Source organism: Malus domestica, chromosome 05, assembly GCF_042453785.1.
Source record: "Malus domestica chromosome 05, GDT2T_hap1".
NCBI lineage: Eukaryota > Viridiplantae > Streptophyta > Magnoliopsida > Rosales > Rosaceae > Malus > Malus domestica.
Window position 1 is genome coordinate 16,747,910 of NC_091665.1, and position 13,000 is coordinate 16,760,909.

General features: G+C 38.7%; 1 long non-coding RNA gene across 2 annotated transcripts; it reads right to left on the bottom strand.

Moving 5' to 3' along the window:
- Nucleotides 1-1,090: 1,090 nt before the first annotated feature.
- LOC114824812 (uncharacterized) lies at nucleotides 1,091-2,850 on the bottom strand. 2 transcript variants are annotated; one of them, XR_003773179.2, is made up of 4 exons: nucleotides 2,610-2,850; nucleotides 2,129-2,401; nucleotides 1,660-1,737; nucleotides 1,091-1,428 (listed from the first exon to the last, which is right to left on the bottom strand). It is a non-coding gene; the product is annotated as an uncharacterized lncRNA (long non-coding RNA). The 2 variants fall into 2 exon arrangements; XR_011581302.1 differs by having other exon boundaries at nucleotides 2,488-2,704.
- Nucleotides 2,851-13,000: the final 10,150 nt, after the last annotated feature.

A 13,000-nucleotide genomic window follows, 5' to 3' on the forward strand; every position in this document is an offset into this window, starting at 1 on the left:
TACTCATAAGTGGGATTTAGAATTCGGCATTCCGACAGCCGAACCACGTTTACTGTTAAGACTTATATCCGCTTTGAGTATTTGTACCCTTACACTTTGGTGTCGATTCGGCGTGAGTTTACTCTGACGAATACCATCACTATGACCGAATCCGACGATGACGATTTGTGAACTTCTTAAGAATAGTAGCCTTGTCTTCAGGTTCGAGAACCCAAGAGGCCAAGACGTGTTTCTTCCTCAGTCGGAATTGCAAGACAAAGTCAGTCGCACGCTCAACGCAACGTCAACACATTTTACTCATCAGCCGAGCTCAGCCGACGAGTTGGCACACCCCGCATTCAACTGAAGGACGTAGTTAGCTCTTGATTACTCGGCCTACGTGCCATGTAGGCTTGGTAATTTTTAGGGTCAACAGAAGTGTACCAATTTTTTTAACACTATGGATACTTTCTTTCGCCATTTCTTATTTTTACATAATTTTTATCCATTTATTCAATCAAAATGTTTGAATTTTTTAATTGTAACCGTTTCTAATAGTATTAGAATGAGGGATTTTAAATTTATAGGATTATAAATCTCATAAAATATCAAACAATTAATGTCAAAACTATAAAAATATAAATATTAATAATAATATAATGAGGTGTACAAAGTCAAGGGAGTTTGATCAAACTTTGAATACTATTAAGGTTTTAATAAAAAAATGTTAAGAATTAGGGACCGCATCCAAAGTATTCCTTTCGAAAAATACAGAAACATGGAAATTCCATGATCCAATTAATTAACAAAATTTCCCTTCAATACACGTCGCAGAATCACAGCCATCATTAGTAGAAAAAAGCTCATCTACCACGGTGGATGTCTGTGATAAATTGCAATCTACCACGAACATCGTGCCCGTTAGTATTCTGGATGTGATAAAAAGTCTCTATTTCTACCACGGGCTATGTTCGTTGTCAAATGCAATGTAACCACAAGTTGTGTTCGTGGTATATTGGAATCCAATACCACGTGTTTTGGCCATTGTGGATTACAAATTGATCACGGCTATTGCCCGTTGTATAAAATTTTCCGAAAATTAAAAAAAAAATTAATCAATAAACAAATATATATATATATATAAAGATATTTATTTACAAGATTGCATATTTACTTTATAAAAATTCACATATTCAAATATTAAACTAAAAGCTAACAACAAAATGAGTAGTTATATTAAGAAAACCAAATCACTGAGTTATGCTACAGTAGTGTACCAAAACATGTAGAATTTGTTTCACTCTAAAACAAACTCAAGTCCTGGTTCCATCCTTGGTCCTCCAATGATATTCATCTTCTCTGCAATCCTTTCTTCAAGCCAATCACAATTCAAATTTGCATAGTTGATATTTGAATTATAAACCCTCATGAAGTAGAACCACCAACCACCTATGAGACAAACAAGGAAAAATATAAAGCTTAGAAATCAAAACTCATCACTTAAGGACATCATACACAAAACAATTCAAATTCACAAAGTCAATTAGACAAAAGGCAAGTAATCATGATCCAAGTGAGTACATGGTGCATGTCAAAAAAGTACCTAAGACACCTGAAATTATAAGGACCAAAGAGTCAAGGAACATTGAAACTTCATTTAGCATTAGATACAGTACATACCAATACTTGTTCAACATCCAGCAAAGGAATCATCTTTAATTCTCCTTTTCCATATAACACTTAGGTAGACAACTCGTCCTGTACGCCATGATAGAAATATCATTTACTACAGTTCAAACAAGAGAGATAGCAATACCTTATGACCCAATTCTTCCAACCAAAACCTTTCTTTGATCCTGAAATTCAATGTGGCAGTATAACAAAACATAAAGAAACTTACACCACGCATAGCAGACTCTCGAGTTTGTTCTTTTACTCTTATAATTCAAACATAATTATGCAGGAACACTAAACTCCCATTATGCAATTTGTTTAAATCAATGCCCCAAAATTAATTTCATCACAATTCATTAGACAATGATAAATTAATCCCACCAATTTAGGAACCCAACAATTTTCTTCATCATTTCAACAAGTTACCATAACCAGAGACTTAAAACAATAAAATAAAAAAATGAAGCTTAATTACCCCAAGTGAAAAGCAACCTATCTGAGGCAGCAGAGGCGGTGTGCTCGCGATCGCAAGCAATGTCCAGCCACCACCAATTAGCCCCGGCCATGCACCTAAAAAGCCCTGGAGAGCTACTTCGGGATCCTTAACTGCTACTCCTTCCCATTCCGACCCGTCTGCTCGGACATGCAATATCCTCACATGTAAATCGCCCTTTTCGTCGGAATGCTCACCGGCCGGTTACGACCCAGAAGCTCATCAATGTCAATTTCCATAAATTCCCTTCACAAACTGAACCACAAAGTTGCAAGTCAACGAATTTGACAAAAAAATTAACAAATTTTAATCCAATTGAAGGAGAAAGTTGGGAGCTTTACAAAATGAGTTCTCTATTTGGTTATTGGGGAAATGGAATAGTGGTGAATTGGGATTTTATCGGTAGCCAAACAGAGGGGAAAGAGGGAGAGAGAGAGAGAGAGAGAGAGAGTAGCGAAGATACCTGAGGACTCAAGGTGGACGAGGAAGAAAGGAGAAAACTGAAAAATGATTGTTGTTGGTGAAATGTTAAGAGAGAGGAGAGTGACAGAGATCAGTTTAATTTCTCACGATTTGGGGAGGGGGAGTTTTGCGGTTACTAGCTGATGGGATGAGATAAACCAATAAATGAAATTTGAGAAGTGTGCAGAAGTGCTGTGAAATTTTCAAATTTCAAAGATGTTAGAAATTTTGCAAAATTCTTGTCCCGCCTCCTCTAAATTTTTTAGTTAAGTGTGTGATTCCACCACATATTATGTCCATGATGGATAACAAAAAAACGATGTGGGGGTTAACAATAATAACCACAAGCATTGTCCGTAGTGGTTTTAGTATATTTATAACGTGCAATTTTGCGAGTGGTCATTCATTGCTATTTTACAACAAGCTAAGACTTGTACGTGATAAAATATTGTTATTACTACGTGCTTATTATGCCCGTGGTAAATTTGTACTTTTTATAACGAGCTTATAAAGTCCATGATAAAATTATCGTGGTAGATGAGTTGTTGTGTTGTAGTGATCAACAGAGAAAATATACGCAAATATGCAAATCGATAGAACTATTTTCAGCTTCTTCTAGTTGACGAAGCTTCTCCAATGAGCTTTTCGCTCGAGCCAGGAACGCCCACAGGCGACATTCCTGCCCGAACACAAGGGAAAACAGTTGTGGCTGTCTTTTTAACCCCGAAAGCAGTGTTTTACGTTGGCGAGATATCTCAAGAGTACTTCACCAGTGGAATGCTCGCAGAAGGTGCCATCCAAACCAAGGAGTCTCTTAAGTCGGAGTCTCTAGCACCCGACGGAGAAAGAATCCTTACCTCAAGTTCCTTGATGTTACGCAACGGTGAAGAGCACGTCTTTCTGAAATCTTCCCGGAAAATGAGAGCCTGCACACCAGTCGTTGAGTCAACAAATTAAGGCACAACTTGAAATACAGAACAGCATTATAAACTAATTAAAGAGATGGCTACTTACCACAACATCGTGAACAAAGAGGGCTACTTTTTCAGAGCAAGCAAAATTATGGAGAAAATCGCTCAGGGTAGAAAAATGATTCCATGACCAGTCGATGGCAGGTTCTGAATCCCGAAGTTGGATTCTAACCTCCGAGAGATTTGGAGATTCGACTGAAATGTTGTTCATAGACCTCAAATGACCAATAAAAGTGAAGCAGAGTTGATTTGGAGCAGTGATGGTGGCCTTCACCGTATCTTGGCATCCATCTCTTAATACAAATTTTTGCAGGTGCCGAGCATGGATGTTAAAATATCTTAAGTTGCGTGCGGCATTCAGACAAAAAAATTCCCACAAGGAGTGGATATTCTGAGACAAATTGTAATGATTCCAGATTCATAGCTTCAACTGTCATACAGGGCAAACTACCCACTTCGTTCCTCTCAGACCAGCAATGCATAACTTCCAAGGATTTGAGACTGGAGCTTGAAACTCTAATGAGCTAATATAACATGAAGTTAATGACAAATAGTCAATCGAAGGGCATGCCTTAATTATGTAGGAGAGAGGACATTCCTTGGATATGTGCACCGATTTAAGGGACAGTTTTTAAAAAGGGATTTGAGGGACTTAGTCTTTCGAACTGGTAATATAAGGTTACATGCTCCAAATTCAAAGCAGCTATACTTTTGAGGGGATGCATACAAAGAAAAGAAATAAACTAGATACAACAAGGTTAAATATTTTAGTCTATGTCCAATCCAATGCAAGGATCTTGAACAAGAAGAATTTAGTCTATCATCCAAGAATCCTCCTCATTATGATTATATGCTTATTGTTTTTTAAATATTTAACTTTATGGATGTATATACTTTGTGTATACTTGTACTTCTATTTTTGCAGTCCATACAAGTATAGTTTTTTTCCATACAAGTATAGTTTTTTTTAGGTGTAAATAGACACTTATTTACAAGATATATAATAAATTTACATAAATCCGCCTAGGCGGCCTAGGGCTCTTACCCGTCGTCCGACTAGTGCTTCTCGTTTTTGAGAACCTTGTATTTGATTGGCTTGTATTTTTGTATCAATATATGTATGTTTATATCAATATATATATATATATATGTTTATGTTTATGTTTATGTTTTTTTAATTTCAAATTGTGCACTGAGAAAGAAATTCATTTGATGTTGTAGATGTCAACTAAAAAATCCTAAGAATCTATGAAAGAAGTCAATACAAACCGTACAAATCTATAATATAAATCCATATAAATTTGCCAAAATCCATATAGTATTGTAGAGTCTATTAAAATCCTTTGAAATCTATCATAAAATCCTCCGAAATCAAAATTGACTACACCAGCATGTCTCTCCGCGTGAGATTTTAAAAAAATTCACTGTAAACATGGAGTCTATAGAAGTCCATTAAAATTCTAACAAACTCCAAGATTTACGCGTCTTCTGAAATTCTTCAAAATCCCAATCGAATACCCCCCTTACTTATTAGAGATTAGGGTAAAAGATTGTTTACTACCCTCATGTTTCATGGTTTTCAACATTTAGTACATCAATTTTTTTTCGTCTCATAGTCATACCTAAAGTGTAAATTTTGGGACAGTTTCATACATCCGTTAGTCAAACTGTTAATTCTCCCGTTAAGTGATGACATAGTGCCCATGTGGACAATGACTGGGCGCCACGTGTCATTAAAATATTAAAATATTATTATTATTAAAAAAAAAAAAAAAACCCTATCGTCTTCCCCACCCCGATCCCCCTCCCTACTTTCTCCCTTCTCTTCTCTGCACCTTCCCCCACCCCCTATATTCCCCCACTGCACATCCAAATCAAGTAAATTAACCCGTTTTCCACCTCCCTTCCTTCTTCCCTCTGCAACATTCTCTTCTGCTCCCCCATTTTTATCCCCCCTTCTCCACAACCACCACCTCCTCCACCATTCCTCTCCTAACCCCACCCCCTCTTCCTCCTCATTATCCTGCACCCCAACCCAACCCCACCCCCTGTCCCTCTTCCCCGATCCCCCTCATTCCTCCCTCTTCACCTCTCTCTCCCAAGCACCCTCCCTCTTCACCTCTCTCTCCCAAGCACAATCGATTGGAGGGTCCATCATCGAGTTTGGATCCGAACTTCTCCATGTCCAGTAGGTGCCGAAGATTTCGTCCTCAGAGCCGCCCAGCTCCTCGAAGCTGCAGGACGGGCTTCGAACGGGTCCTAGAGCAGATCCAGGTCGTCGGGATCAGAAAATGGATCTTGGATTGGGTTCGACGGTGGTAGGAGCCCCGAAACGGGGCGCTCGGAGTTGCGTCTAGCAACGGCTGCGCCATGCGTCTTGAAAGCTGGAGCTCGGATCCAGTTTCGGGTTGGCTGGATCTTGCATTTTGTCAGGTCCAGTTTCGGGGTGAGGGAAGGTGCAGAGGTTGGGGTTGGGTAGGTGCAAAGAAGAGAAGGGTATTTTGTTGAGTCCAGTTTCTGGGTGGGGCAAGGTGCAGAGGTTGGGGATTGGAGAGAGAGGGGAGGGGGGGTCGGGGTGGGGAAGATGACAGTTTTTTATTTTTTTTATTTTTATATATATATTTTTTATTATAATAATAATAATAATATTTTAATATTTTTAATAACACGTGGCGCCCAATCATTGTCCACATGGGCACTACGTCATCACTTAACTGGAGAATTAATAGTTTGACTAACGGATGTATGAAACTGTCCTAAAATTTACACTTTAGGTATGACTCTGGGACGAAAAAAAATTGATGTACTAAATGTTGAAAACCATGAAATATGGGGGTAGTAAACAGTCTTTTGCCCTAGAGATTATACAATTAAACATGGAAATGAGCAAATTGTATGAAGAACTCAAAACCCCCAAACCCCAAATAACAGCTTGCTAACAGAAAAACTGAACAATAAAGAGAGAGGAGATAAAAGGAGAGACCAGTAGGAGGCCGACCTGAAGACCTCCACATGGCCGTATGTCTGCAGTCGCGGCTGATTGAACGGTTTCAGGGCAGGGCTGTCAAGAAAATAGGACTAGAAAGAGTAAAGAGCTCATGGGGAGTGTATGAGTGTTGATTTAACGTCGCACACGTTTTTTTTTATCTTTGCACACCCTATTTATTTGTGTTCCTTAATTATTGTATGAATTATTAAATTTAAAGGCCCATAATAAGGCGTGCAAAAAGAAAAAAAAATGTGGAATTCATTTGCATTCAAATTTTTTGTATTAGTGGTCATATTTGATCTCGGGATGGTTAATGTACGTCAGAACTTACGTTTATACCCCCTCACACGCGTTACAGACGTCTCTTAAACAACTAACACGTGAGCGAATATTTTTCTTTCAGAGATGGCAAGGAGGACATTCTATATGCGTGAGGAGAATTTGATACATTGTTGCTGAGCAATACTGTGGGTTCGTCCAACTTTTCACTCTTCTTGGAGTAGAATATCCTCGCATTTTTTAAGAAACCAAAGTCAGTGATTTCTTTCAGCTTCATGGATCATTTTGGAGTGTTCCGACATGATGACAAGACGGTACGTAAAGTGTCATTAGCCTAAAGATCAGGCCTTAAGAAACCTGCAACCTCCTTTCGCTATCATAACTCAGCTCTCCATTTTGCTGGTCGTTAAAGAGACCTATTGATTAATTTACTTGATATGAGCTATATATGTTCCTTTTGTTCTTAGGGACAAGACACCATCATTGCTCATCCTTCACAATTCACTTTGCCTCTGCGCATTAAAGTTCGACACGCTGACGAAATGAAATGTTCAACAAGTAGATTTTACGTACGCAAGTTTATCTACGAGTTTTAGAAGATCATGGATTCGCTAAATTGGAAACAGAATGAAACTGTTGACATGCAAATTTTTATGAAAATAAATGTTAATCAAGCATTAAATTTCAACATACGAAGGTTTATACATGGTATGTACTATGTATCCCACAAATCGTACGGATATTTAGTATGTGACTCATCAAATCAGACAAGTCATCAAGAGAACACATGTCAACACTTGGCAGAAAAGAGTTATTTAATGTTAATTTAAATTAAATAATTTAAATTTAAATATAGTAAAGCCAAAATGGGATGATTGATTTATTTGATTTTATTTGATTAAGTCAAATATTAATTGATGAAGTCAAATCACAAGTCACGAACCAAGACACAAATCAAGTCTTGGTTTTTTGTAAGCAAAGCTTGGAGAGTTTATAAATACAAGGCTTCAAGACAAAGAAAGGGGTCCAAAAATCAATCCAAACACCTAGATGTTGAAGCTCTCAAGCCTTAAACACTCAAAAGACTCAGAAAGCTCCTTGTGTTCTTCGTCACTCTCGTAAAGAAACACCAAGCACCTCTACACGTGTCTGTTCCTCCATTGCCAGGAGCCACGTGTCTTTTCCTCCATTGCCAATAGCCAAAACCTTGCAGCATCCGTTCATCCAAGATAAAGTTATCGCGACACTTGAATCAACGACCATACACATACACACTTTGCAAACATAAGATCAAATAAGAAGATCGAAACTTTGTATCAGAGGTTGTAACCCTACATTTACATTAATACAAATTTACTTTGTACATGTGTTCTTGTTTGATTTGTCACAAAAAAATCGTGTTTACAAATTTGGCACGCTTAGTGGGACTATCTTTGCCTTTCATCTCTTTCCTCGTTCAAGAAATCCAATTACATTTAGAAATCAATGGCTTTGAAGAAGGGACAAGCTACTCTCACAACCAAGGGAATAAGCGTCAACACTTCTACTGCAAGTGTCCATCGGCGTTACAACTAGGAGCAAGGCAAAGGCGATCACCACGCTTCAACACGCCATTTCAAAGTTGGTGCCGCTGAAAGAGTAAGGGGAGCTTCAGAGGCGTGAGCCCGTTGTCAACCTAGCCTCACTAGGGGCACCAAAGCATGGTGTTATGGCATGCGCGAAAGAATCCCGAAATGACGAGCAAGGATCTTTCGTATCAAAGAGTTCACGGAAACGCTCATTATCAGCGGCTTCAGATGCCAGAAAAATACTCAAAATTTGAAAGAAAAAAAATTACACTTTAAAAAAAAATTCAACTTTGAAGCCGCCAACAAAAAAAAAAAAAACGCCAACACCTTCTCGAGAACCCTAATCCCCCCCTCAGCCGTTCCAAATCTCGTCGCCTCACTTCTGTCAATCCCTCCAATTGTTAACCCTATCCAACCTCATCGGTGTGTGCCGAAATCCTTATCCCTTATTCATATGGCTAAGGATTTCTTCTCGAACCAACGACGACGATGACAATGACAGCTCCAAAAAAAGCCGAAAAGACCGAAAGGTCGACCTCACCAAGCCCATCAATTTCGCCTCCACCAAAATCATCATGCCTAACTAGGAGGTTGACGACAATTCAAAGCAGCAAAAAGATGATAAGCAGCCTGGCCTCAATGCCACCACTAGGTTTAGGTTTTAAAAATCATAATTCGGGTCCGTCGAGGGAGAGGATGACGACGACGACGAGGAGCAGAGTTTTTGCCGACGACGTTTGAGCAGAAGATGAAGGAGGGAGCGCAGAGGAGACACAAGGAGAGGGAAAAGCTGAAATTGCTAAAACAGATTAGCAGTCTGTCTTAGAGTGGAAGAGGTTCTATAGAACGTCAAATTGCAGGACTAGGAGCAAAGGGCGGCGACGGTGGCGGCGGGGATGTGGTTTAGGAACCTTTGAAAAACACACCAAGGGCATTGGAATGAAGATTCTTAAGAACACAGGTCACTACCAACAATTAAATAATTAAATTTTTGGTTCATTTACTTTATTAAATAATTATATATATATATATATATTTTTTTTTTTTTTAATTTGTGTTTTGTTTTTTTAGTCAAAATGGTTCTTGAGATTTGCATAACTCATCACTTTGGTCATTGAGATTTGAAATCAATATAAGTGGTCCTTGAGTTTGTCAACCATCAATCATTTTGATCATTCAATGAAAAAGTATATTAAATAAGGATGAAAATGACAAAAATAACCTCAATTTAATAAACAATGGACAAATGATTTGACAAAAATTGAGGGTGTTTTTGTCATTTTAGCCTTATTTAATGGAGATTTTTCATAGAATGACCAAAATGATTGATGGTAGACAAACTCAGGGACTACTTCTATTGATTTCAAATCTCAAAGATCAAGGTGAGGAGTTATGCAAATCTTAATGAGCATTTTGGCTAAAAAGCCTTTGTTTTTTATCCACTTGTCACAAATTTGTCTTCTACATGAATAAAAATGTGGGGGTCGCATCTTTTATGTCATTACTTAAATGTCAATTTAATAGAAATATAACAGAGGCCGACATTGCAATAAATTTGTAAGTTAATGTATCTTATTGCAATGTTTAAAAGATGAGTTATGAGTTTATTACGTGATCCAAAGTTGAAGTGGTAAATTGTAATTTAATGAATAATCAAACAATCAATTTGAACCCCTTGTCTTAATGCTCCTTAATTTAATGAGTAAACAAACAATCAACCCAACCAAAAGCAATACAATTTTAAAATCTTATAGTGTAAAATAAGAAAATTGAAACTGTTGATGCGCAAAACCGGAGGTCTTGGAACAACGTAAATCCGACCGTGAATCTGCAAGAAATGTAAATAACACAAGATGTATCGTGGTTCACCCCAAGGTTTGGGCTACATCCACACTGATATTGTATTTCTAAGGGAGAGAGAGCTCTGAATATGAGAGTGAGAGCTTTGAGAGAGCTTCAGGCCTAAGAGTTGGCCTCTCTTAATTGTGAGGGTGAGAAGTCCTTTTATAGAATAAGGGCTCCTCACTTATTATATATTTGCCCATTCCTTTATTACATAATCACATTTAAATCCCCCAAGTATTTGTACGAGATCTAAATACGGAAGCCCTAAGTATGGTATAAACAGTAGTCCCCCAAGTCTTCAGTCAAGAGAGTCTTTTGGCTGGAGACTTGAAATTCAGTCCATGTGTGGGCCGAAGTAACTAGATGTTGTCTTGAACTGATGCTCGATATGAGGCGGTGCTCAATTTGAAATGATGCTCAACTAGAAGTAGCACATGTTGTGAGGCTGCTCTGTTTGTGGCTTATGTTGCCTTGGTTGGCTCGGCTTGTGGCGTTGAAGGTGAGGGAGTCCCTTTTATAGAATAAGGGCTCGCTCCTCAATACATGAATGATGGGCTAGAGTTGATGCTCGCGGCGAGGTGGTTGCTCAGCTGGCGGCGATGTTCTCTAATGATGGTGAGGGAGTCCTTTTAATAGAATAAGGGCTCGCTCCTCAATACATAAGTGATGGGTTATGAGTGATGCTCGCGGCGAAGCGGTTGCTCAGCTAACGGTGAGGCGGTTGCTCAGCTGGCGGCGATGCTCCCTAATGAAGGTAAGGGAGTCCCTTTTATAAAATAAGGGCTCACTCCTCAGTACATGAATAATGGGTGCTCTATAATGAAAGTGAAAGAGTCCCTTTTATAGAATAAGGGCTCGCTCCTCAATACATGAATAATGGGCTAAAGTTGATGCTCTTTAATGATGGTGAGGGAGTCCCTTTTATAAAATAAGGGCTCGCTCCTCAATACATAAATAATGGGCTAGAGTTCCCCAAGTATTTTTTTTATGAGGCCCAGTTGAGGCCCAATATATGGTGTATAGTGTAGTCCCCAAGTCTTCGGTCAATAGAGTCTATTGCCTGGAGACTTCAAATTGAATCCATGTATGGGCCGAAGTGGCGGTTTGTTCGGATGCGGTATTTGTATACCCTGCACTGAAGCTTTGTAGGTGAAGCTTTGCAAGTGAAGCTTTGAAGCTGGAGCTTTGTAAATGAAGCTTTTGAAGCTAGAGCTTTTGTAAATGAAGCTTTTTAAAGCTAGAGCTCTGTAAATGAAACTTTTGAAGTAAGAGCTTTTGTAAATGAAGCTTTTGAAGCTGGAGCTCTGTAAATGAAGCTTTTGAAGCTAGAGCTTTTGTAAATGAAGCTTAATGAAGCTTTTGAAGCTAGAGTTTTTATAAATGAAACTTTTGAAGCTGGAGCTCTGTAAATGAAGCCTTTGAAGCTAGAGCTTTTGTAAATGAAGCTTTTGAAGTTGATTGACATGAGTGATGCTCATGAATGTTGACATGAGTGATGCTCATGAATGTTTATGTATGATTGAATGAGTAATGCTCATGAATGTTTATGTATGATTGACATGAGTAATGCTCATGTATAATTTGAAGTATTGGGCGTACTTTTGATCACTTGGTTGGTGGTAATAGTGGCAAGTTGCCGAATAATTTTGGAGTACTAGGGGTACTTTTGATCATCTGGTTGGTGCTATTTTGGGCTTATGGGCCTTCGCCCTCCACACAACATTCCAGCCCATTTATTTTGGGCTTTGCCTTTTTTTTTTTTTTTTTTTGGGTTTATACATATGTCTCCGAAAGATAAGAAAAATAAATCACATCATTCAAAAACAAGAAAAGTAAATCACATCATTCTGGTAGGGTGTTTATTCCTTGCTTTTGCAGTGTGGGTGTTTATTCCTTGCTTTTGCTTTTCTCTTTTCCACCGCACCTTTCTTTTGCTTTTGTGTTTTCTCTGCAACTTTGAAGCTTGCCTCACTTGAAACAACGAATAAGGGTGATAGCTTGCACCTTCCTCTTTTGCTTTTGTCGTTCTCTTTTCACTTTCTCCAAAAATAATTTCACATGGCATTATCCTTTTGCTTTCTCACATCCATGAAACCGCGAGCACAACTTTCTCCTTTTGCTTTCGTTAATTTTTCAATTAACCACTTTCCCCTCACACAGTCCATTTCCAGATCTCTACTTTCATCATTGGTTTTTCTTGATTGATGTTCCTCTGCAGATTTTGAGCTTAAGATCCACCAAGCACATGGAGGGCCATCACACGGTCACCAAGCTGACCCATCTTAACCAGAGCCCACGTCAGCAGCAGCGCGCGGGTCGGCAAGCGAGAGTGAGAAAAGCAAATTTGATTGCTCACCTAGAATGTACCGATCCTTTATATTTGAGGTCTAATCTGCATCTAAGATGGAGGAAGTCAAGCTAACAACTTTGTAGCAATTGCACAGCCCTGTTGATGCTTCACTGTTGTTGTTGCTCTTACATCTGAGCCCTAATCTTCCTGATCTCATCCCTTGGAGGATTCACCACCCCGAAGTTGAAGATTGCTTCAAGTATGCGAATTTGCTCCGGCTTTGGGTTCCATCTGGGTTTTGGCTCCGGACTGCGCTCTTCAAATCCATGTGTTACTGAATTTAACTGCTTTTTCTTCAATTCAATTTGAAATTTTTCTTAAAATCAGTCTTCTAGATCTCTTATTGAAAGAACCCAGAAAAACCCAGATTGGAAATGGGGCTGCTGCCAC